This window comes from Helicoverpa zea, chromosome 15 (genome assembly GCF_022581195.2).
Source record: "Helicoverpa zea isolate HzStark_Cry1AcR chromosome 15, ilHelZeax1.1, whole genome shotgun sequence".
NCBI classification, from domain to species: Eukaryota; Metazoa; Arthropoda; class Insecta; order Lepidoptera; family Noctuidae; genus Helicoverpa; species Helicoverpa zea.
The window spans coordinates 3096853-3124267 of NC_061466.1; the positions used below are offsets into that span (position 1 = coordinate 3096853).

The window sequence follows — 27415 nt, forward strand, 5'->3', positions numbered from 1 at the left end:
TATAACGACTTTTTAAAGTCTATGTAATTATTCAAATAGTATTACTTGGTGTTACATAGTAACTGGTTATTTTGCATTGATATAATAAAGTATGTAGGCGCAACAGGCATGCACTGATACACTTGCATATCACCTTGCAATAGATGAAGGATAGCTTCATCTAAAGTATGCATATCTTTAACATTATCGACGTCTTGTAATAACCGGTTTCTAAGATAAGTCCTACCATCCTAACTTGTTATGGAAATTCAATAGTTAAATTATACATTCAACATTATCGATGCAATAATTATGTGGTTACCTACTTATTTTTTAGTTTTTTTATCAGTAATACTACTTTATCATTAAGTAATTTTCCGTACAGCAGGCAGGCTACAACGGTAATTAAGCCAAGTAATCATTCGGCATCAACGCGTGAGGATTTAATGGAATTAACACGTCCAGGAAATAAAGCGGCCTGACGTCACAGGTCAGTACAGCTTAACTTACGGTCGCAGCAATATACTCGATTTAAATTATATCACGTGTGTAATTATGTAAATATTTACGTCAACACGCTGCGACAATATCTCGTTTGTCGACAACATACAATCTTGCAAACGCATGGATATAAAAGATCTGAAACATTTTTGCACACAATGCAATTTGCAACGAGGAGTTAGAATTGTTGCATTGTGGCATTCTAAGAATACTCGCATTAGTTAGGTTTGCTCTCAATTGCAATCACGATCTTTGCGAATATCACAAGACAGTTTTTTATACCACTAAAAACCGATAATATGCTTATTTCCTCCTTTTTCTTTATTCATAAGAAATGATTTCGTAACCAATTACAGAAAACATTTCGAAGAGGTTTACCTTGATAATCGAATTAATAAATGTTGCAGCTTTTCACTTTCAACCGTAAAGATTCTCGTCTAACATTATGAAAGACCTGACGGAATAGGAAAACAATAATAAAAAGCAATTAGATTGCACCCAGACGTATCGTGCGCGACATCTCGAGTCTCGAACGTCAGAGGTAGAGCCGACTTTTTCCAAAGCCAATTGACTTTCTATTTTATTGTGTTGGCGCTAACGCGACATTGATGGAGGCACTTATTGCACTTCGCGCGACTTTTTATTCGAGCCCGGTGCCCGACGGAATTGCCCGCAACTTGGTCTGGCAAAATTGAACGCCGATCTGCGGTGACAACTCAGACGTCTCTAATACTTTACCAGCAAGAAAGAAGAGCATTTTGTTTGATGACTTTTGTACGTACCTGAAAGAATAGAAAGGAAAATAAGTTATGTTTTATTTCGTTGCACAATGTTAAGTTTATTGCGCAAATATGTAATACAAATATAAGAGATTGCGTAAATTACATATACGAATACCTATCAATAGGTCATGCATATCTACAACGATTTCAAATTCGCGAGCCCCCCTTGTGAAGGCGGATGCAGATACTGTGACATCCGGGTCATAAAAAGTTCTATTAAAATTTCCAAAAGCTAACATTTTAACAGTTGACATTCGCAAACGCAACAACGCTACCATTTACGACTGTAATTCCGTATATTGCCAATCATTGTAACGATCATATTGGAACGAGATTTGCGAACCCTACACGCGAACGTTAGAGATTCAATCTAAACAAACAAATCAACACAAAACGGTCGTATTCTATATTCAAACGTCGAGTAAATAGCTCCGCTCCGGTCCGGCGGAGGTGACGCGACAGTTGATACGTTTAATCGAAAAACAAACAGACCATAAATATTGTCGTGGACGTGTATGGAGCCCTTGTCAATTAACTTTGAATGTCGAAGCTTTCAATGTTTTAAATGTAATAAATGCATTCGAGTGTGAATGTGTATCGAATGGGGTATTTGGCCGCTCAACCGTATACAGTTTGTACAATTATTCGAATTGCATAATTCAATCTGTAATGTAGAATGCAGAACAGTTCTTTAATGCGAAATGAAAAGAAAGATACTAAAAGACTTGAACCTTATTTGAAATTAGTATAACAATTCCAATATACAAACCTATATCCCATACACCGTAAACATACATAATATAAAACACGACTTGTAACATTTGGGAAAGTTACACAGTTTTGTTTTCAGTAAAGCTCATTAATATTCACTGAAATGAGGAACTTTCTCGTCGTTTGCGGATAATAGGCAGGCAACATTCGCGTTTCACTAGCGGGCCAAGGCTGTTACAAAATGGCGTCATGCATTAAACTCAATTAAAGATTTAACAGACAACTAAAACCTTGATTTTGGGAATTAAACTAGTTTACAAAATGTTCTAATGTCGTTTTATTGCTACTGGTTTATAGTAAGTAGGTATGTATTGCAGAATGATGGACCGATAAATTTTGAACTAAAGTTAGGTAACGCAGAGATTAAAGTTATAACTACTAGTCAATACTGAATCTAGACTCATTATAGAAGATTAATGTCGAAACTAACGGGCCATTATAAGCAATTTCATTGACTATCCAGCAAGAAAAACCATTAAATACATGCTCGCTTTACATTAATCATTTTAAACTGTTTCCAATATAAGTGAGATGAGATAGTGAGAAAGTTCCAAGCGACAGATTACCCGTTTTCAAAGTAAATGTAACTAACATTAGTCACAACTTGTCATTAAGTTGCCGCGAAATTAAGTTACATCAGACACAAGGATTCAATGTCAAAGTTGGTAACATCGTTATATTGTAATTAATGCTGTTAAATAATTGTCTGTTACAAACTTTAGTAACGACACAGGTGAAGATAATGTGTTAGTTAAAAGCGAGTCAAAACAATCAACATAACTATGACAATGTTATTGCTTAAGGTTCGAGAGACACTAATGAAGAGCAGCACTACTGATATTTGTTTGGACAAGTATCCAGTTCGTTTATCCAATGCTACAAAAACATATTGATATTTAAAATATTTTTTTATTTGTTTAATAAAATCGTCGCCAATCATAAATGTAAATTTTACATGAAAGCAAATATGTATCGATAGGATCGCCCATTCATCAATTCATTTATGCATCATCAATGATATTTATTCATGGCTTTTATGGGCTAGTCGCGAGTAGTAATGCAGGAGGGATTGGATTGCATCGAAATGCAAAGAGCAGTGCGCGGCGCGTTGCGACCTCATTCGAGCTACTCAGAGTACATATTTGATCAAAGCAGAGAACTTACAATGCAGTAAATGCAAATCATAGTTGAGTCGATGGCACAATATGCCTTTGTGATGCGCGTATCGCGGGATGTAAGCAGAAACCGCAACCGCGAACATTACGTCTGAGCTCAAAGCTATGCACAACTTAGTGCACACGTGCATTTACTTATGGCTGTATTTTATGACAGATATTATTAGCGGCCACCGCCACAGATGCTGCGCACCAAAACGTGTTTATGACGTCATTGGAGTACGCACGGGCTGCCCCGGACGCATTTTGCATCGTAAACCCAACCCTACACCGATAGGTCGCGGTAGGTCGCGTAGCATACCTAGTGTTTTCAGTATTACCATTCGATATTTCGAAAAGTTACTATATATACACCATTACATATAACTCGCAACTAAAAATACATAAAAATAATGACAATATGATTTTCAAGATAAAGAGGAAGATATTTTTTCAAACAAAGTGATTATTATCGACCAAGATTGCACCTTTAGAAATGAAGGAAAACTTTCTATATCCGAGAACACTACAAAGGAGAGACGTAACAGGACTTCAAAACCAGATGAAATTTAATTTGCCGCAGCCATGTAAGAAATAAATAGACGTGCAAACATTTCGTCGCTAGTAAATCTTGGTAGAGACCCCTCCGGGTCGTATATCAACAGTAGTTCATGAACATCAAATTGGATTAAAGCCGCAATCTAACTAGTCAGAACTCTGATCACAAGTTACTGCGGCCGGGGGCCGTGCCTTCGAATCAAGCTGCCGTTTCGTCACACATCCGAGATCCAATGCCTCTAAAGGTCACTAAACACTACACGTGCCCATATTCCCCTGTCGATAGGATTAATAGGTAACTTGCGTATGCAGGAGAGAGGACCGACTTGTAATTACATCAACAAACTTTACGAAACACATCTATTTTAATCCCTGTTAAGCAGTCAATGGAGATTTCTAACAATATCGCTAAATTCTAGCTCATCTAACATTTATGTTGAACTGTGTCACTCACAAAAGTTACAAAAAATATTATTCCGCCAAGTAGTTTTCTTTTCATGAATAACATATTTCCTTCAAAACATAATATCTGGAACATTCTATGAATCCCACATTTTGTCTAGACATATTTGTCTACACAAAACAAGCTGTCTGTACGTCAAAAACTTTTTAAATTGACCCGGTGATTCCGCAGGAAATGCCGTACCAACTTTAGCTTTGCTTATAGATTCTCGTATACGCCGTAATGGCAGTTGTGCACACACCTTTATACGTTCTGAAGAAATGAGCAAAAGTTTCTCGTCCCACTCCTCTTTTACAAGTAAGATGGAGGTATAATATCTGGCAACAATATTGTATGATGGTCGCTAGCATGGGTTTTTTTTGGCCCACATCAGTTCTATGCAACTCTTTCGCTATCATTTAGGATCTGAGCATTATTTATAACTTAGTATGGATGTGTAGTTTCTATCACGTATATGTGTGGTACAATACCCGGGCGGGAGTCCAGGCTTTTGTGCCAATACATGAGTCAAATTCTTACTACCAAGTTATCGTTTCATCGAACACTGATTTATTTGTGTGTAGTGCTTGTTCGAAACGTAACTGATATTTGAATGTTGTTTAGAACTGCAATATATTTCACAGTACGACTTTATTTTTCGCTAACATTACAAATTAACTTAAGCTGACTTGAAATACAGACCTAAGTATTGACGTCATTAAGATTTTTCTAAAGATTTTTTGTACCTAACAAATTAGTACCAACGAGAAATATCATTATTAGTATGAATATAAAACAAAAGCAATAAACTACGTGCCATGCAACTCAATGAAATTGAGTGTGAAAAATGAGAAAAAATTGTGTTCTAGTCTAGAATACCACTTTTTCATAAAAGTTAAAAAAACGCAGCATTCAGCAGCGATGAATGTTCTCATAATTATTACTTTAAGCCACGAAATAAAAATAATACAAATGGGCAGGTAATAAACACAGTCTTAATCTCCTCGCAGTAATTGGTTCGTCCGTCTTTTATGAATTTGAAAGATGAAATGAATTCATAAAGTAATGATTCTAACGATATTCATACCGTGTCGAATCAATTTAGTCTGATATATTTGAAATGGTGAACGTTAACTGGATAGTGGCCAGCCAATTACTCACTATTCGATCTATTTTCGAAACTTTCAAGACAGGTTTGATTATATAACGCAGTTTTAGATTATATCTAGGTACTAAAATAGTAGCCATTCTAAGTCCTACATAGCAAGCGACTGTGCAGCCTTTACGGATACAGACATTCACGCGTTACGAAATATGTGACTAACCGTCTTACCACAAAAACTTTTAAACGTCAGTTTATGCCTTGTCTAAAAAAATGTCAAATTATGACGTTGACATATGGTTCATTTTGCAGCCAAAATTTTATTAGACAAGTGTAAAACAGGGTTTAAAGTTTTTGTAGTAAGGTCCTTAATATCTAAATACACTAACTGTACATAAAGCAATACGGTAGATATTTGTGTTTATGCAAGTTTGCTTATGTAAGTAACAACGTCTCATATTTAGCTGTCAAGTGTAATAAAATATGACTATTTTGTGGGTTTCAATAACACAATAACAATTCTAATACGAAAAAAATACAACTTTAAAAAAAATCGCATCAATAAGAACTATATTTCGAAGATTCATCAAAAATAAAATAATCAAATCAAGTGCTATGATAGCAATCAAACTTGATTGATTACAACAAATTAACGATCCAATTGGTAAAGTAAAACGGGCTGCTTTCAATAGTCACGCGATCCCAACTTTTTATTTGAACAGATTATGAATGACCCCAGAGGCTTGAACTAAGTTCGATAACGCACGCAAAGCGAAATTCCCAAGTTACGTACTACTAGTACACAGGGGTACTCTAAGTGATTTTCCTATTGATGATACGGTACAATCGTCGAGTGAAACGGATGTAGGTCGAACAAACAATTTTACGCGTGATTATTTAAAACTAATTTCCGTTCAGTTTTAGGCTTAACAATTGTACGTATTTCGAATAGTTTTATTGTAGTTTCGTTGTTTATGGGGGCACCGAATGTATTTGTATGTCTGAATAACGTTTCTGACATTGCAGCTCCGGTTTTGATGCGTCTGTTAAAGTCTCACCTAAATGGTCGACATGTGATTGACAGTGAACCGCCTTTATTTGATTAGAACACGTAACTATGAAGGTAGATATCTCATACGTTACAGCACAAGTAACAACAACTACACGTGCCGAGAATTTAATCGCAGCTTATATGACCTGCAATAGGCGTGAATAAGGACTAAGGCGTTTGATAACAAACTATGATTCAATGTCAGTGATGCAGTTCCACAAACAAAAGGAAAGAATGAACAGTGAAGGAAAATGTTTACTTAATTTACTTTACGTAACCTTAAGCAACCCATATACATATTTGCTCTACAGTTTCGTTTTGTTTGCCTGACTTAACATCAAGACATCAGGAGCATTCCTCATTGATCTTAATTAAAGCCTGTCTCAACAATCCTGAACATGACACTATGATTACATTACATATCAGCACAATAAGCATGTCGGCTGTTGGCAGATACACCGAGTTTAGCATGTGAATGGGATTATTAGTGTCACAGATTAGTAAACAAATGGAAAGCGCGAAAGATGTTTCGTTAACACAATCTATGTAGAAGGCAATCAGAAATCGTAACACCCTTTTGTCAAGTACAGACTGTATTAGATATACCTTGCTCGCGATCTCTGGTATATCTTAGTACAGAGCATGTTGGTTTACATTTTTCAACATTGCAATTTTAAGGAACGATAAATCTAGCGCTTATAATCTTGAGTTGAACCTGATGTTTAATACTCGCCGTAATAGGCTATTTGTCGTCTTTGGTAAGTCCCTTCCACATAGTCTACTTCCCACGCCAGATAACCTGATGGGAACTCGTTAGAAAAAATAAAGTGTGAGTAATCCATTTACTAATTACCGTGTCATTAGTGATGGGGTCGTTTAATGACCACACAGACGGCAACACTCAATCACTCGTAATTGGGACTTGGCACAACGCCTTTTACGATCAAATTGTTCAGAGCCGAGTGATCACTATAGCTATCGATTTTCCGTCTAATCGCGGTTTGATATGACGTCAACTACGGCCAGCATTAGCACATTGGTGTAAAAGCTTATTGATTGGTCGAGAGTAATTTGACAATAGCTGCTATCTGGATGATTGCAGTAGTGCTTCTGCTTAGGTCACACAGAAATTGATTTGGATTTGACTCATCTCTGTGCTGTCGATACTTTGAAAATCATTGTTTGTTATTCAATGAATCATTGGCTATCATTAGTTTGTTCTTCCAAGTGCTCGTATCCACAACCATAATGTCCAAGAAATATAAAAATGATATTTTTTTATCTTTTGCAGTTGTTTTCTTTTCTCGTAATTCCTGAGTAGTCACGCCTCGTCTATCGTTAAGGCCGCGACAGTGACATTTATTACAAACAAAGTAGTAAAATATGTAATTTAATTAACTCAATACCGCAAAAATTACAACTTTTTTTATGAATACTTCAATTTTATAGACATTGCAAATAGTGTAATAAAATATGACGGCAGTATTTAATAGGTATCATTACAAAGTTATAATTGCTGTAATATTACTTTGACAAATTTTATCACTAACTAGCTGATTTGCCGCGGTTTCACCCGCGTCCCGTGGGAACTACTGCCCGTATCGGGATAAGAATGATATTATTCGTAAATAATGTAGCTTTTTAATGGTAAAATATTTTTTAAAATAGACCAAGAAGTTTTATCCATCACAGATAAACAAACAAAAAAAAAGTTTTTCTCTTTACAATGTTAGTTTAGATTCAGTAAATCCTAATAGTGAAAAAATCCTATCGTGTCAAATATTAAAATCAAATTATTAAAATAAAAAACAGTACAATGAAACTCAGTGAATATTTGAGGTTGTTTAAGATTTCAGTTTCACTTTTAACGAAAAATATGTCCAGGCCTTATTTTTTTCTAACATGAACGTATAAAAAGTAACAAGTAAATGCGAGCACAAATGGAAATATCCTAATACCTTTCATAAAACCTTTTACTCGATTAGTTAAAAATAAAAGCACAATACATTTTACGACTCGTGTTAACAAAAGCCGAACGAAAAAATATATCCTACACGAATAAAATGTTCCAAATATGTATCAATTTATTTGGCTGGGATACAATGTAAAAGGGCAACGCGAATTTCAAATTGTTGTTACATTCTTCCCAAAACAAAATCCCACAAAAACGTTTTAATTACACTAACAAAATAACAATTTTAGTCAACAAACCAGCTTAGAACTGAAACCGCTCGAATGGATACAATATCGTGCACCATCTTTAACCTATCTGTAACAAAGAAAAGAAGATCGGATAACTCGAACGAAATCAATCTCCATACATTTCAATGTTCAGTGAATGATAAAAAGAGTGAGAACGAACGGTTCCTCACAATGGCACCCAGTGTGTAATTGCCGAGGTACAGTGCATTGTCATAATACAATTGACGTCTATTGGAACAGATATTTCTTGGAAGAAGGTCTAGTTATTAATCTCTTACAGTTGGGCGGACATCTCTTATGTCCGAGCTGTCTATTGCGATTATCCGATTGATACTTCCACTATTTCATTAGTTGCAGCTCTATTTATTAAAGCGCCAGCTGTAAAGCTCCAATCTATTGTAGGATTGGGAGCGAATGAAGTTTTGAAAAGCTTTTAATCTCAACTGTTTTATAGGTTATCAAATTGTTGTATTGAATTTTTATTTTATGTCGACTTATTCATAATCTGTTAGTGACTGCATTTCCGCTTAAAAGTTCTTCTCTAAAACGCACGTGATAACCACAAAAATAAAAAATCCCATTCACTTAAGATTCTCAACACGCAGAGAGAGTTAAATTCAGCGCCACAATCGCATTTCGCAAAAAAGTAGAAAGTGCGAATTAATCCTATGACATCATAAGCGAAACCACTACTTAACTGCAGTTCAATGGAAATTAGTATACCTATAAGGAAGGTTTATTTTGAAACCATAGAATTCAATGTAATTTTGAATAATGTATTAACGTAAATAGGTAACGATTAGGGTAATTTAGGTTTGGATTAACATGGAATAAAACTTTATTTTCATGTTTGAAATCATAAATTATTGACATTATTTTCCTTGAACCAACACTACTTCAACATAGGTATTTGTGAGATAACTCGACTACCTAATTAATACTCAGAGCGTACTCCTAAAACGGTTAACCCAATTGGCACCTAAATTAACAGGCTTCACAGACATTTCCAAATGTGAAATTAATAGAATATTCATAGAAGTCACGAGTGTTATAAAGACAAAACACGTCTTCGGGAAATCAAGTGAATAGGGTTCAGTGGCGAAGGGTGGTTTAATGAAATAGGGAAGCCGCAGCAAAAAAAAAACTGGGGGGGGGAGTACTCAGGGATGGGGTAATTTCTCAGTCCACCTTTTAGCACTGACTGAGAGACTGATAGTTTGAACATGTTTTCTCGAGGAATTCGGCAGATTATTAATATCTATAAAACTTTATTATCTTTATAGTTCGGCCATTCAGAGAATGCGTTCCTGACACGTCGCGATTGAACTGACGACGTAACTTTGCAATGGCGTTGCAGTTACGATAAAAATATTTTTGCTGGTTGTTTACCGTTTTAACAATTGAGGAGCATTAAAACAACATTATTATATCAATAATCAATGAATGTTATAATTTTGTGCCAAACTGAGTGTCAAATAACTTGGTAAACAATATTTTTCTAAATCTATACTGCGCTATTACAAGGTTATGTCAGCGGTTTATATTTTGTAGTGCTGTGCTAAAAATAACAGGCAAGTATCGTAATCTGTTCTTATACAGTTATAATATAAAATAATACGTTTTGATTTTCTTTTTAAGAATTGGAAAATAATGGACTATAAGACTTAATTATAACGTTTATGAAATATAAAAATAAAACTATGACCAAACCGCATTTTTATACTTAGATTAAAAATGGTAACCCCAAATGGCGTTATGGGCCGCCATTTTGTGACGCTAAAACAGTCGTCCGTTGTCGTTTCGTGCGCATAGACCACGTTTTTCAAGTGTTTTCGATCTGTTTTTATTTGATTACCCGGCTTTTGTTAGACCGAGATATCAGGATTGATTCTGTTATTGATAATAATATAATTATACATGTAGGCGAAGATGATGATGAAGACACCACCTCCTCAAGCAAATCGGAGTCTGATTAATATTCTGTTCGCACATTCAATTCAATGTACTTGTAACAAAGAATAAATAAAACAATTTTATTATATGAATATTACCTTTTTTTGGTTTCCACTTAAATAACTAAAATATAAAACAAATGATTCCGCCAATTTAAAACGAAAATAATCTTAAAATAATGCGGCGGTTCATTTTGAAGGAACGGTAACGAACTCAGTGTTATGTTGTGCCCATCACTAGTCGTGACTAACTGATAGGTGTCAGGAACGCATTCTCTGAACGGCCGAAGTATAGTTAGGTATATTAACTAGGTACTAGAATCTGAGAAAACTTGGCACTAGAAACGATACATTTTAAGTATTTAATTTACAACGACCTGTTAGCCATTGATATTTATCGTAGGTATTTATCCGTCAGGACGTTAGTAATTTTAATATCTATAGACGTAATATTGGTAGGTAATTCACCCGAGCGGCGTGCCCGAGTTTTATAACACGTTTTTATTCTCAAAACTTAACCTTGAAAAATAAGTTCCTTCCTAAAGTAAACAATCTGTCGGATCGGAAAACAGTCTAATGCGATAAATGCTATAGGTACATTAAAAAGAAACCTGATGCCAACTGTCTACGTATCAAATTACATCATTTCAACGTAGATATCTCTATTTTCACTAGGTACACACACTGTAGTACTGTACTTGTACTGAGTACCAGAGTGCTTAGTGCGAGTTTTCGTGAATTTTTTTACGGACTCACATGAGAGCGCGTATACTAAGATTTGTATGCAGTGTTGCCAACTTAGTGGATTTTCCACTAATACTGGTGGTTTAAGTCCCCTATTTAGTGGCGAAATGTTGAAAGTACTGCGGGTCAAGTAGCGAAATGTAAGTTTTGTGGTACAACTTTAAGGAGTTACTATGGAGATTTGAAGTCTCACGGAATGTCAAAAAAGCATCTACAAAACAAAAAGGTGAACGACTACTATATAATTATATTATAGTTCGGCCGTTCAGAGAATGCGTTCCTGACACATCGCGATTGAACTGACGACGTAACTTTGTAATGGCGTTGCAGTTACGATAAAAATTTTTTGCTGATTGTTTACCGTTTTAACAATTGATGAAATAAATTTAAAACAACATTATTATATCAATAATCAATGAATGTTATAATTTTGGTCCAAACTGAGTGTCAAATAACTTGGTAAACAATATTTTTCTAAATCTATACTGCGCAATTACAAGGTTATGTCAGCGCTTTATATTTGTAGTGCTGTGCTAAAAATAACAGGCAAGTATCGTAATCAGTTCTTTTACAGTTATACTTATATTATAAAATAAAAGATTTGTTTTTCTTTTTTAAAATTTGAAAATAATGGACTATAAGATAACTTTTATGAATTTAATACAGCTAATTTCAGCTAATTATTAAAAGCTTATATTAGTATCTTAAGGTAACAAACTGCGTAAGTTAAAACTTCAATACCAATCTGTGTTTAATAATCTTAGCAAATTCGGATTTGTCTCACATAGCTTAATCTCATAGACACCAATAAGTAAGTATAGTTCGGCCATTCAGAGAATGCGTTCCTGACACGTCGCGATTGAACTGACTGAATTATAACATTCATTGATTATTGATATAATAATGTTGTTTTAATGCTCCTCAATTGTTAAAACGGTAAACAACCAGCAAAAATATTTTTATCGTAACTGCAACGCCATTGCAAAGTTACGTCGTCAGTTCAATCGCGACGTGTCAGGAACGCATTCTCTGAATGGCCGAACTATAGTATAATATGTGCGCAGTCCTGTTTACTATATTATGTCTATGGTTTTTATTTGATTATCCGGCTTATGTTTAATGGACTTGTAGCGACATGAAACGCATACAACCTTTTCGACTCGCAACCTTCAATAGTCATGAAGAAAAATACAATGAAGTTCAAATGTCAAATTCAAAATTTTAAATTTTCAAAATCAGATTTTCGTTGTCGCAGGCGTACACATATAAATAGGGCGCCGCCCGTATAAATAAATTAGTCGACATAAATTCTTCGTGCGTAACTCATCTCCTTAAGACTGTTTCTGCTTTTCAAACTGACATCGGCGCTAAATAGGACTTCGATTGTGATTTTTATTGCGTTCTTTTTACTTTTGGTGCATAATAATGCCTAAACGTGGACAAACATTGAAAAGTGGAGCCCGTGAGTTAATCATCAAGCTGCAAGATTACTTTGAGCGGGAGCGGCAAAATTGCGGACCCCTGATACCTGTCGAACAAGTACAAGAACGCGTCTCTCAGGCGCTTGGAGTTAGCAAACGAACGATAACAAATATTAATAAAGAAAAGTTCGGCTCGACTGGCATGGAAGATAATATTTTACGTACTCCGAAGAAGAAACGTAGAACTAAACCCGTGACAGATATTGACACCTTTGACGCCGATGCAATCAGAAATCATATATATGGTTACTATTCCAGAAATGAATATCTCAACAGGAAGAAGCTTTTGGCATCCTTAAGAGAAGCTGGACTGTTTAGGGGGGGTAAAACTGCTTTAACCAAAATCTTAAAAGATATAGGTTTTTCGTATAAAAAAACAGACAAAAGAAAAATTTTATTAGAACGATACGACGTAATTTTAAAAAGGATAAGTTTTTTGAGGGAAGCAAAAAAAATTGATAACTGGGATAATGTCGTGTTCATTGACGAGACATGGCTAAACGCCAATCACACGGTTTCCCGTTCCTGGACGGATGATACACAAGCGTCAACGTCAAAAGTACCAATGGGTAAGGGGGCCCGTCTGATAATATGCCACGCAGGTTCTGCAAAATACGGCTTTGTGGAGAACGCGTTACTGGCATTTCAATCAAAAACCACAAATGACTACCACGAGGAAATGAATGCCACTACATTTAAAGAGTGGTTCCAGAACGTGCTTTTGCCCAGCCTAGCAGAGCCTTCTGTAATATTCATGGATAATGCCTCCTATCACTCGGTTCAAATACAGAAACCCCCTACCCAAGCTAATAAAAAAGAAGAAATGGTGGCTTGGTTACAAGCAAAAGGCATTGACGCAAATATGCAGATGCTAAAAGCAGAGCTAATTAAATTAGTTAAAGAAAATAAAGCGGCAAATGTGCGATACGAAATCGATGAACTGGCTCTGGAGTACGGTCATCGCGTTCTAAGAATTCCACCGTATCATTGCCAATATAACGCGATCGAGCTAATCTGGGCTCAAATAAAAGGTTACGCCGCCCGCCACAATACTTCCCCGCCATTCAGCACGAAAAAGATGATGACCCTATTAAAAGAAGCCTGCGGGGAAGTCACAAGAGATGACTGGGCAAGGGTTGTTGAGAAGACTAAAAACCTGATTTTGGAACATTTTGACCGAGATATCAGGATTGATTCTGTTATTGATAATAATATAATTATACATGTAGGGGAAGATGATGATGAAGACACCACCTCCTCAAGCGAATCGGAGTCTGATTAATATTCTGTACGCACATTCAATTCAATGTACTTACTTTATTGCATAGAAATTGTAACTTTGTAACAAAGAATAAATAAAACAATTTTATTATATGAATATTACCTTTTTTTGGTTTCCACTTAAATAACTAAAATAAAAATTTAAATGATTCCGCCAATTTAAAACGAAAATAATCTTAAAATAATTTGGCGGTTCATTTTGGAGGAACGGTAACGAACTCAGTGTTATGTTGTGCCCATCACTAGTCGTGACTAACTGACAGGTGTCAGGAACGCATTCTCTGAACGGCCGAACTATAAGTACTCATTCATTGGTCAAATGCGTAACTAAACAATTTGTGAAACTACTGCGCCGATTATAATTTGTGAAGGATTCGGATCGGGTCGGATGAATTGCTAAACAGATGTAATGCTTTGTCTGTTTTAATTTTCTATCGTTGCCGAGTTACATCTTTGGATGATTAAATTGTTTTAGGTTACAATAAAATATAAACAATATTTTTTTAGTGGTGAATTTGGTGATTTTAAGTGTGGGATAAATTTTTGTTAGTGGTTTTCTGGTGGTTTTAAAAGTTGACTCTGGTGGTAAGCTTCTACAACTGTTGGCAACACTGTTTGTATGGAACAAAAACAGGTTCCAATTTTTGACACTAGGTGGAGCTGTTTTTGTTCCATACAAATCTTAGTATACGCGCTCTCATGTGAGTCCGTAAAAAAATTCACGAAAACTCGCACTAAGCACTCAGGTCACACAGTGCGATCGCGGGAATTAGTAGGGAGTAATGATACTGCCAAAGTGCCAACTATTTAATCAAAATTATCAAAATTATATACTTGGTGAACTCATAAAAATAAATAAATTCCCAACTAGGGTCATTAAATCGCGGAGAATCTTAACACCGCGATTCAGGATTTGCATAAAAATGCACAACGCCATCTATGTTGATATAATGTAACTAAAACACACACACGAACTATGTTATTTCCAAATGATACACACACTAATAAATTCAATTAAGTAATACAAAGAACAAATTGTTAATGGTATTATCTAAAACAAAATAAGAACAATGAGAGTGAATTTGTCTGATTTGTTTGTTTACATATTTGAGAAAGCGCTGTCACTCGCGCGTAGACAGATATAGCTACTCTACTCTTGACGCGTTCTTTCTCGTTCATTCGCGAGTTTTGATTGGTGGAAGCCGCTCCGTGAGCCGGCTTACCGCTGGCCCTTATTTTGCGAACATCGCGCGGCGCGGCCTGGATGACGTCACGCAAGCGTAGTTTTGTATGGAGGAGGAAGCCGCGGCTTATTTAGTAGGAGCAAAATGTTTCAAGTAATTTATAGACAATTTTTTTACGGTGGTAGGCGTTTTGTTATACCTACATATTTAAATTGTGTGGTTTAAATGATTATATTAATTATACCTATACCTATATCATAACTTATACCTATGCTTCTTTCTTGAAATTCGAAAGGGAAGCCGATGGGAATCGGCTTATAAGGACGCCTCGCCACTGATAGGGTTGATTGTAAGGGAAATCAGTTATCAGTACGTTTGTTCTAAAACTTTATTAGAGACAGTTCATTGACATGTCGACGACCTGCAATCAGTTCACAGTATTGTAGAATACAAATTGTCTTAATTTAGCTTATCTTGTGATACTATACAATCAATGTACCTGTCCCGTTCAAAGAATCGGCAAAGGCAAAATCATTCATAAGTTCAAACAACACAATGTAAATAAAACAAACGAGCACGCGAAAATGACGAACAATGCAGAATTAGCAAATTCATTTATGAAGAACTCTGTACGTCTTGCATACGAAAGTGCATCCATTGTAATGCAACACTGCACAATAAACTTACTTGTGAAGCGAATAACGCAGAAGCTGAGAACTGTCATTGACACTCTAAACAAGTTCCGCCCTAACTTGCAACACTACTCCGCTACACACTTGCCGAGTTATTCAAGCGAGGAACAACTTAAATGAGACAATAAGTAACTAACTAATTGTTAGTAACTCGAAGTAGGCAGCTTAGGGAAAACTAGTTCATGTCCAATGGGAATTTAGTGACTGACAGCGGTGACAAATTTTCCACAAATTTTCGTCACAGTAAGTTCTCAAACAAAGCTAAGTTTAAGTTCATTTGATGAGTTACCTAAAATAATTGAATTCGACTTCTACATGTTCAATCTAAAAGCTCCCTAAGAAGAAAAAATAGGCTTTGATAAACAAAAGACAATCCTAATATCTTGTTTCCCGGTAATGGCAAACTATCTTATCTACTAAAAGGTTCATTCGAGTAATATTACTGAATGTTTGCAATATGCGTAGAGTAAGGTACGTTTTTCTACGAATCCATTGCCAGCGCTTCTTAGAAGGCTAAAAAGGTTAAAAATAGGGGATGACTGGACAAGCGGACAATGGGCGCCTTCCGAGCATTCTCAGAGTCTTGCAGACGTGACGTTGACAAACGACGCCTCCGCGCTTGAGACACTTGGACAGGTGATCCGACGCGAACTGTCCATTCATTGTCCTCCTAGATATTTGGGTTCAGGGAAGGTTCCACAACTCCGCTAATCTTTTATTTATTTTAAAATTAACATTAAGCCGACGCGACGCTTTAATTTCCAATCTCTTAAAAATGTATTTTCGTAAATAATTCAGCTAAATGTCTCGTCTAAGCAAGTGCCTAAATATAAATAGCAATAAATCAAGCTGTTATTAGTCCCAAACCGAAGACAAGGAAATCCCTTGCAATCCGTAAATTATCATTAATAATAATAAATTACCATGATTGATGGATCACTTCGTCTACAGGGAGGTAAAACACTTCGTAAGCGCTAGAGCTTAGAAGCGACATAAGCGCCTTCCAATTTGTTGTCATCGAAATTATATAGGCTATTTATATTTTCCTCAATTTATCCACAAAATAGTTCAATTTCTCGACAGAGCAATCTCGAGCAGATTCGCAGACGATAGCAGTTTCGCCAGTGTTTACATAATAGCCACACGCGAGGAGAAAGCGAATCAGACTTGACTCGTGATCAGATTTTCTATAATGTCAAGTCAATAAGCACCTTCCTGACATTCGGGGTTAAGCAAGAGAGAAATTTGATTATCCTTTCCAGTACTGTAAAAACATCACGTCTTATATTGTGCTTAGATTTGCTATGCATTTTATTTTAATTTACCTTTCAAGTATCATTACAAAAAGAATACCCAAACAGTAATAATGTTTGAAACTTGTTTTGGAGTCACGGACATCGTGCCATCACTCTTTAGCAATGTTGATAGCTCGTCAGTTTTTTGCTCAACTATCATTTTTTGTTTCAGTTGGCGTCAGATCTGTGGCCACATCAGCAACAGGATAAGATTATAAATAACTTCTAAGTGTTTTGATTTTCAAACGAACATTTCAACAAAAAAAAAACATGATTTCGACTGTCTATATTAAGACGACATAAAATATCAAGCAAAGCCGAATTGAAATCAAATTACTAGTCAGGCGTTTAAATCCATTACTTGGAAATCTTTTAGCAATTCTAAGCACATTCGTATTCCTCGCACCTCAGAATCCGAAATATTTCTTATCACTGGCAAGTTGGTAAAGTTGCGAAGCAGTGTGCGTGAAGTATTCGACGGGCAGAACAACTTCGCCACATTACTCGATAATTGATAAAGTTTAACACATAATGTCGGTGTAGAGTTGTGGAGCAAATATTGGGAAAACTGCTGTCCGCAGTCGGTAGCTGCGTTTGACTTCCGTCGGAGTTAAACGAGCTTAATGACTCGCCCTACAGATTGCTGATTACACATTGCCATTATAAATTGTTCAACTCGCCGAACGTAAACTATGTGGTAAGCGGTTCATCTTTCAGCAAACACATGTAACTGCAAAGGTGAATAGCTGTACCCACAATTAAGTTTGACATTTGGTAGGAACTTTGAACTTTTAAATCAGTTGTTTTGTTTAGTCAATTTTTAAAACACTTTGTACTGGACTTTAGCTCCGCTTCAAATAATTAAAATGTTTTTATTCCAATCTATGTTATCCTTATTGGACCAACAAGTGGACACTCGTTTTTTTGATTGAGCCGGATTACAATTATTTATTCAAAAACAAATTGATACGAAAATAAATAAAAAGCGAATAGCTCCATTATTTTTAATGATCTGTTCTCAGGGCGGTATCTATTGCAATTAATGCTCGTATTCATTAAAAGTTATCGATGAAGTGAAACATTTGCTGGTAAATTAAAAAAGAATATGGTGATTATAGGAGAAACTTTTAACGAAGCAAATATCGTGATACAGCCATGCTTACAGCAACTTTCGTAGCAAATTCAACCTTTATGCACTTTAGAGCCTGACCTTAATCACCAAAACGTTGCGGTTGCCAAGTCTACCGAGGATCAAATGTCAAACGCAATTTGTAGCCATCTATGCGACACAAGGCAACCTTTAAGTTGCCTCAATGTTGAATAACCTGCGCTCGTGGTTTCGCCCAGCTTTAAACAGGTAGACATATATTTTTCAATTTCCGGACGTCGGCGTCCCGTGACCTGGAGAAAAATCAATCGAGTCCCATTTTATACCTCGGCTTGGTTTAAAGTGTTTTATGTAAATCATGGAGTCCAAAAATAACTGAAAAAAGGACCCATTATGTTAAACCTCAGTATTAGTATCAGATATTTTTGGATCGCTTAAAAAAGCCTGACTACACTTATCAACATAGTTCCTTGCGTGTAAACGCATCTTTGACGAAGCTAGGTGTAGGTAACAAGACGAGCAGCTTCGGCCAGCAACTAATCGACCTTGAATGGTTGCGTGGTGGTCGCGCTCCAGTTAGCCAGCGGTAAGCACGCGAGCATTGCCGTCGTCACGTGTGTCCATACGCATGCACACACGTGACAAACGCTCGTAAACTCACTTGCATGTGTGACGGTGCCTTATATACGTCTCTTGAATGTATAAAGGTACTCAGTTATGTAACACCTGCTTAATATGTCGGATTATACAATTCTGTCTCGCAGTGTAATGTGATAGCCTGAGTGAACTGTTGACGTACGTTGGTTCAATTCACATATTTAAAAAAGAGAAAAGGGAAAGCCTGTTCAAAACCTTTATGTTATTGTATGGGAAATGTTGAATCATGGTCACATAATGCTGGGAAAAATAGCTGACTGAATGTTTTAATGTACTTATTCATACTACCAAAAGTATGGTTTTAAGCACGTCAAGCAAACCGCAATTAAACCTATTGTATACTAAGGAAAATATTAAAATGAAAAACAGCATATAATACAAGTACCTATCCAGAACAACCGCATTTCCCTGTCATTTCCTAGAGTTGATTAATTTTAATTAATTACAAAGAACGCAATGCGACGGATTCATCATCCATAACGATTCTGCAAAATCAAGTGCTTACATAGTTTGTTTTGAGGAAAACTCAAAGGTAAAACTTTACCTAGTTTTACTTATAGTAAGTATGGACAAAGATAATTTCAGACAAAACGATTAGGACGGCGAACTTCGAGGTCCCTTGCCTTCTACATAGTTTCATAGGTCAAACGGTATTTAATATTACCTAATAAACTTAGAGGGACATTTACTCCATGTTATGATAATACCGATGAGATTTACATATAATTGAACCTCCATAGCGATGCATAGTATAACTAATGTGTCATTGATGATGAATTATGTTTAAAGGCAAAATGTATTCGCAAAGTAAATTGTAATTTGTCAGGACCACTCATGCGTGATTACATTCTCAATATGAAGTTGCGAAAAAAGGCTAAAACTTTACCACAGTTGCGAATTCAATAAACAATGGCATTAAAAAAGTGTGCCAAACCCCCATCGCACAATCAAAGGTTTCTGTTTAGTACAAATAACATTTGTACCCAGCTAATTGTTATTCAATGGGTGTCAAGAACACAAAGACAGCCTTGAGATCTTCGATTTCGTCAGTCACCCAGCGATTGCCGGTCGGACCAGTCGAACCTTTTAATTCTTTAGTCATAGTTAATTAACTTTTCAGATAACAGGCATTATTCAAACGCCACTTTACTATTGCAAATCGAATTAATTTAAATACACTTTTGGAAAGAAGTTAAGCCTTAGTAAAGATTAGTAACTGTGTAGTTAGTACATACATCATTGCGTTTCGTACTCATTCATATACTAATTATGGACTTACTGAAAGCAATAAGACGCTAAGCGAAAGTATATTATTGCCTAGATTCTCGATTCTTGCATCTTATGATAACAAAATCCTACGGTCATAAAGCTCACGTAATACTGTGTGTCACTACAGGACATGACTAACACAAAAGAGAATAAATCATTTACACATCTTGTGTAAATTATGAACACTAGTAATATTTATCAATGTTTATTATGTAAAATAGGATGAATCAACTGAAACCAACTAACGGGACCATTGCAAGTGGAATGAATCAATCATGAATTCATGTTACAGCATTTTTTATTAAAATCTGACATCATTGTATATGTTTAAGATTTACCGTGCATAATACTGAAACGATAAAAATCCAATCGGCGTCATAGAAGTGTCGACCGGAGTTTATTTGATAGCAAAAAATCTGGAAATAACCTGAGCGTCTTTGTGTTTTTCCTGCTAGGTTTCTCTTTCATTAACCTTTAGACATCGAACAAAAAACATTTTATAGAACCTGACTACTATACATTCTGATATCCATTCAAAATAAAGTTTAAAACTTCGAACAACGAACAAAAATGGGATCAACATCACACGTTGTATTGAAAAAGCGCTTAAAGACAACATGCCAGCATTGGGACCCTATGGCAGTGGATGCAAGTTGCCGTGTAGAGTGCAGCTCTATTGGCGATATTAATTTACTAACATGGCGGGCCAACAATGCACTGGCTACTGGCAAAATTCCAACGATCGCCGCCTTCCAGCCCAGGCCGATCCCAAATTCCACCGGAATATATTCGAACGTTTGATAAGAAACAAGGTCTTCCACATGCCTTTTTAACTTTGATCTAAAAGGGATATTAGAATGTCAATATCGTCGCTAGGCGATTGTTGAAAGGCCACTAAAAGAACGTGGCAAAAATGCTTTGATATGTTTACTTCAGGTGCTATTTCGGCTATTTGGTTGGTATGTGACGTTCTAAAGTTTGTTTTGTTTTGGCTCTCTCTGAAGTTTCTTGAATACAAAAAAATGGGCCTTCGTAAAGATATTGTACGTAAATTCCTTAGAAATACATACTTAGGTAGTTCCTTATTAAAATTTCGTCGTTTGCAAAGTTTAAGAGAGAGAGATGGCGCAAGTAACAGAAACTTCGTAGTTCTAAACTTAAGACGATTACTAAACCCCTGGCACGACAACGAATTAACTTTCTTTCGATTGGTTCGGAATAGACAACTAGGAAGTTACGCTAGATGCAGGTAAAACCCGTTTCACTTAGCCAACATTTCTAAGGAGTTGGAGATAACTATTTGAGTATACGACAACAATTGACGAGCGTTTCATAATCTCTGCTGGAAGATGGAACGAAACCACTGTGCAATGTATGTATATTGAATTGAACGTTTGCATCGTCTTGGCAAGTTTAAGACATCTCAAACAAAATCTTAGAGATAGTGTTTGTATCATATCAAAGTTATTCAATACTAGCCGTTTCCCGCGGTTTCACCCGCGTCCCGTGGGAGCTCCTGCCCGCACCGGGATAAAATATAGCCTATGTTACTCGCAGATAATATAGCTTTCTAATGGTGAAAGAATATTTAAAATCGGTCCAGTAGTTTTTGAATTTATGAATTACAACCAAACAAAGTTTTCCTCTTTACAATATTAGTATAGATTTCCATTGTCATTGGTTAACTTGGTGGGTAAGCTGTGGCGCGCGATCATGTCATCACGAGACGTGTTGCGTAACTTGCACTGAGCCGTGACCTTTCTTGCAATGTGCTACATAATGACTGTACTCGTTACTCATACAAGATCAAATATTACTTCAGTAATGACTAGTCAGATTACACGTTTTGTTGATAAGCATTGTTCTTTAAACTTGAAATACTTAATGGAGGCGTCAGATTGATCTCATAAACCACCTAGTCGCGTAAAAACTATATGTATCTACTCATTCATAATGCTGAGATATCAGAAATGGTTCGCACGCCAACTTTACGTTGTCGAAGTTCCCTAATGGACAGAGGTTTAGATCTTCATAAGATATAGATAGCAAGTGTCAAAAGTTGAAAGTTTTACAGCATGATCGGCGACAACGAGAGCCGCGCTAAGTGCCAATATCAATTTAACGTGTGGGAGACGTCATCAGGAAACGTTGGCGAAGAGCCAAGGCTCAGGGGAGCCAAGTAGGGGTGGCCAGGAAAACAAGCCCAGCTCGCTACATTCGGCGGGTAAATAATTTTTCGATGAGTTACCTAAAGCCGCTTGCTCAATGTTCGTAGACGTTATAACAAGAAAAAAATACAGGAAAATTCCTTGATCATTATTTCTCATACACCTAATTAGTAACCTACACAATTCTACGTCAAGTCACGAGGAAAAAACAAAAAAGCTTAACATTGATATCCTTGTTCAGCAATCGCGATGTCGAGTGCATTCAAACTAGGTTATTAAAACATCAAACGTCTGTCGTTTGTACAAACCGGTACATCAGGAACCTGTTATCTACTGCAATTTTTACAAACGAGTATGTATGCATTATATTTCGTATCAGTCTTCAAAATCCTAGTGGTACCTCCGTATGCACTTTCCTTATACCCCGAACATGTAACAGCAGCCTTACGCCATAAAACTTGTTAACTATAGCAATTGTCGAGGTTAGCTAATGCCTGAAATAGCATTTCTTTCCTGTTCGATAAAACATGATAACGTTACGAATAAACGCCTTGGCAACGTGGTTATAAGAAAAAAAACTGTTTCATGGCAAGGTCACTTGGATAACAAAATAACTTTTCCTACTTCACGCTTAAAGGAAATTAATTATATTAAACATTTTGTTGGTGCAAAATAAAACGCAACATGAATTTGGTTGATTGAAACTAGCAGGTATCACTGTTTCAATCAATCAAACACGATTGAAAACCGCACACGCATTTGTTTTCACGAATTTACCGAAACACAGTTTACTGAAAACTTTATTTTTTCGTATGTACTGTATATAATATCCTTTATTCACCATTACCTACCTACTCGTATGGTTATTACACTCGTTAGAAATCCTTTTACCTTATCGTCATATGTTTTGATAGTTGTGAAATTCTTATTCTTTGAAGGAAATTTCATATTTTCATTAGGTACAGACTCACGTTGTTATAGTTCTCAATTAAAGCGTGTAGATTCAGATCAAGATGAATTTTATTAATGGTGAGACTTCTATGAAATCAAAAACTTTTGACGTATGAACACAGCAGCAGTACTGCCATAATTTATGTAAAACAAAACATATATAACGTGCTTGTAAAACATGCTTCACTTTTACATAATCAAAACATGAGATTTTTTGCTGCAACAGTTCTACTAGTCCATTGTTTATTCATAGAACTCGACTATGTTGCAGTAAAATACTTCAATCAACCGCCAAAGGCTTTTACAGATAATCTGATAGAATTGAATATGAGTGGGATTTATCTGGTATATTCTGGAACATTTTTGTGTCTATATTTAATAGCTTTAAAATAATTGATAGTCTAAAATACAGTCTTATAGTAATTTAAGTGATGAAACTAGTGTCACTCCCAGGACAACAGCATCCCAGAAGCACTACACCCGTGATGAATGAACGTTTAATTATCCCAGCTATATTTCGTGATTAAACTGCCAACTTTATAAACGATAGCGACCAAACGAAGATAATATTTTATAGAGGAGCGACGGTAAGTAGCTTTAAATTTAACACTTGGACCTATTATCCAGATTACGAGCACGGCCATTATTGGCGATGGAGCAAATGACTTCCGACTCGCCACACGCAAATGTACCACGCAAGCATTCAATAATATGCTAAACTTATTAACCCCTACTGTGCCACCTATTATTGTAGTACCATAGATTAAATATGTAGTTCCAACGTCAACATTTTTGCACAATGTGTACCGTCCCGTTTGAATGAGTTTAGCTTTCAATTGCATTCTATTTTTGAAAATTATCCTCACCAATTAACTTCACTATAATAAATTATAATCCCCCATTGTTTAGTATCGCGTAGCATATTGTTTATTGTTACAATAAACGAATGATTTGATTTCCCTGAAGTGTATAATAAAATTATTCCACAAGAATGAACTTAATAACAACGTAGCAAATAGGTAAATACAAAAACATGTGTACTTGTATGTACTTAATTTCCACGGCTAATTCCTGTAATCAAACATGAAGCTGATCCGATTCGGCGAACATTAACAGTTTTTTTAATCTTGCAGCCAGATGGTTTGTTTGACGTCAAGCATTAAAGTTTTTATAGGTCTTTACGTCAATATTAATCCATGTTCTATCAAGGTGCCGACTGTGCATTGCCAAGACATGCGACGAACCACACGAAATTATGCTTATGAGATACGTGCCTGTGCCTACAATTTGTGGCTCTAACAACAAGGAACAGACAACACATACTGCTATATACGTATATGGAATATAGGTCCTATAAGATGGTTTACCCACTGTTTTATAATGCTGGAAAACACGTCAAAAATCTAAAACAATAATTTTTATATCTTTGTGAATTTTACAGGTCACAAAGTAAAGACATAAGATACAGTACAAGGAAGACGCAATGACTAGCCTTAAAAATAACTTTGATAAGTAAGTTACAGCTACAACAGATAGTGATGTTTAATGCCACGCCTGTCTGACCGTGAAGTCATGCTGCGCCGGATGACGACCATAAATCGCACTAACGAAAAGAATCTATGCATGCATGACCGTAAGTTAACCTCGTTGTATCGTCTAAAGAAAAATTGCTCTCATAAATGTGTACTTGCAGCTTTGACTCAGATATTCCAGACTTAAGAACTGAGTTTAGTTTAATCTGAAATATACCTACATTCACAAGATTGATTCGATTGCGTCTCGTAACTAGTTTGGCCAACCGATCTACTTTATTCCGAAATCGAGTTGAGTCGACTAATGTAGTCCTAAAACTAGTTACCGACTTATTTCTAAAAAAGTTTAGTAACATAAAGTTATCGGAATCTTCCAATAAATGCTTGCTTGTACAATTTCTTTTTGAAGTTGTATGACTTACCGCCTCATGAGTCTAGAATGAACAAAGTTCCTGCATACAACCCATAATTACGTTATAAAACCTTAAACACCTCGTAAACGATTTCTAAATAACTGCAATAAAACTGTCTACATTACTTGGCCACGTTGAATAATAATTGCTTGCAGTGTAAGTATTCTGTAGGAAGACAGAGTCCATTTCGTGGCGCAATATCTAGCCCCCCAGGCGCGCAGGCCGGTCTCAATTGGTTAATCGGCGAAGTTCCTCGATACAGGCCCGGCGACGCGGAAAGTTCAGCTACAGATGATAGGGCATGCTCGTTTCGCTTAATGTTCCACGTTCCTCCAGTGCACTCTGTGTGTAATTACTGCGCATTAAAGACGCGATGCCGACACATTATATGAATAGAGAACTGTTACTTCCCACGGATTTGTATGTGTTCGATTGTAGGTGCGCTCGGGTCACATCCGCGTGCCATGAAATGTACAGTTGCATGACGTGATATTAAAGTCACCTGGGGGCACATCAACTACAATTGAAAGGCTAGACAGCCACGAACCACCTCAATGTGTAATAAATTTTTAAATGTAGGCGATGCAACAAAAAAGAAAGTTTTAAAGAACGAATATTTTTTATAGTATTTAAAAAAATATATAGCAGCATTCTAAAGGCGCCTTGATTACGTCAATCGCTACAGAATTCAACCGGATTCAATCCAGAAGAGTAAAGTTTATTTGTGCACAAAGAAACGCATTACGTCCATTCAACATTCAACAGCTCCGCTGCAGCACTACTAAATTAGTTATTTATAGAACAGGAATACTTCAATGATGAATAGCTTGGAAATGGCGTTTTTATACTCAGATTTCTTGGAACAACTCCAACTAATTTGGGATAAATAAAACCATGTTCTATCCTATAGAAAACGTTGTTAAAATCGAAATTGAGTTTTACGGAATTAAGGTCTCTTTTAGGATTGAACTACTGAAATCATTGAACCAAACTAATAGCATAATAGAAACAGCAAACAAATCGAACATCATAGATAAACAATAGAGTAAACAACAATGGGGAGTCCAGATTTAAGATGCTTGTTAGCGACTGGTGCACCATGTCCTGCCGCGCGACGCACGTCAATGTAAACAAAGGGTACGTCTAAACAACATGGCGCGTAATCGACACTAGTTACAATTGGACAAACTACTAATACTATGCACACAAGGGATTATGGACTCTAGTGTTTAAAGCTGAAGGGTTAGTGCGAGTGTAAAGCAGATGTTGCCAGTATAGCTCGGTGAATGGAGCGCGGCGCTGCGCCGGCTGCACGCTTCCGACGGTGACGGCCGTCATGGCTGGCGAAGACGTTGATATCGGCGACACGTTGTACGAGGATACTAGCTGCTTATCTTTCGCACCCGGTGCACAGCCTTATCCGATATGGAAACGGTAAGCTAGCAAGCTTATAGAATTTATATCTAGAAAACACCTAATCCAGATCTCTAGTCAAAAATCTAAGATAGACTTCAGGTACATCAAGCGTTACAATCATAACCGTATTTCCGAAGCACCCGGCGGATTCAAATTGACGTGTAAAAGTGCCAATTGTGGGCCATTTCCGTAACGAATCCAATTTCAGTTGATTGCTCTTTCAAATTGATGAATCGTAAAGAACAAAAACAATTTGGTGAAATATCAAATCAAGGAAAATACGACTGTGTATTGCGAAAATGTGTAGAAGCAGACCTTACTTGACAGGTTTCTTGAGAAGCAATCGTGTTTAAAGAGAATTAACGTCATAAAACAAGCTGCAATAAACGTTTGATCTAAGGAGCCGGTGATAAAATTGTGATCAGAAGCATGAGACTGAAATATGTTCGTTTGACGAATTCGCCACAATGTTTGGTCCGGATTAGGTTGATCAGAAAATGGACTTGGTCTAGCATAGTTTAATGCGATCGACATTTCGCAATCGGTCGCGGACGGTTGCATTTCTGCCTAGCAATGGAGCTGCATAACGTCAGCAGCATATAGCGCATATCCGATGCGGTGTCAAACGCACGTTTCCGGTACTTCCGCAATTGACATTACGGATTTATGTAAACCAAGCCAAGCTTCGTGCAATTCTAACATAATTATCTCTGATATGCGTATTATTTTT

General features: G+C 36.4%; 1 protein-coding gene across 2 annotated transcripts in view; it reads right to left on the minus strand.

Moving 5' to 3' along the window:
* The window catches only part of LOC124637160 (furin-like protease 2), a 194111-nt gene that overhangs the window by 149607 nt on the left and 17089 nt on the right, over positions 1-27415 (minus strand). Inside the window, exon 2 of one of the 2 annotated variants that reach the window (XM_047173514.1) lies at positions 8552-8609. The exons of the other annotated variant lie outside the window; for it this stretch is intronic. The gene's annotated coding sequence lies outside the window, so the exon portion shown is untranslated. The remainder of the gene's footprint in view (positions 1-8551; positions 8610-27415) is intronic. 2 annotated transcript variants of the gene reach the window in all.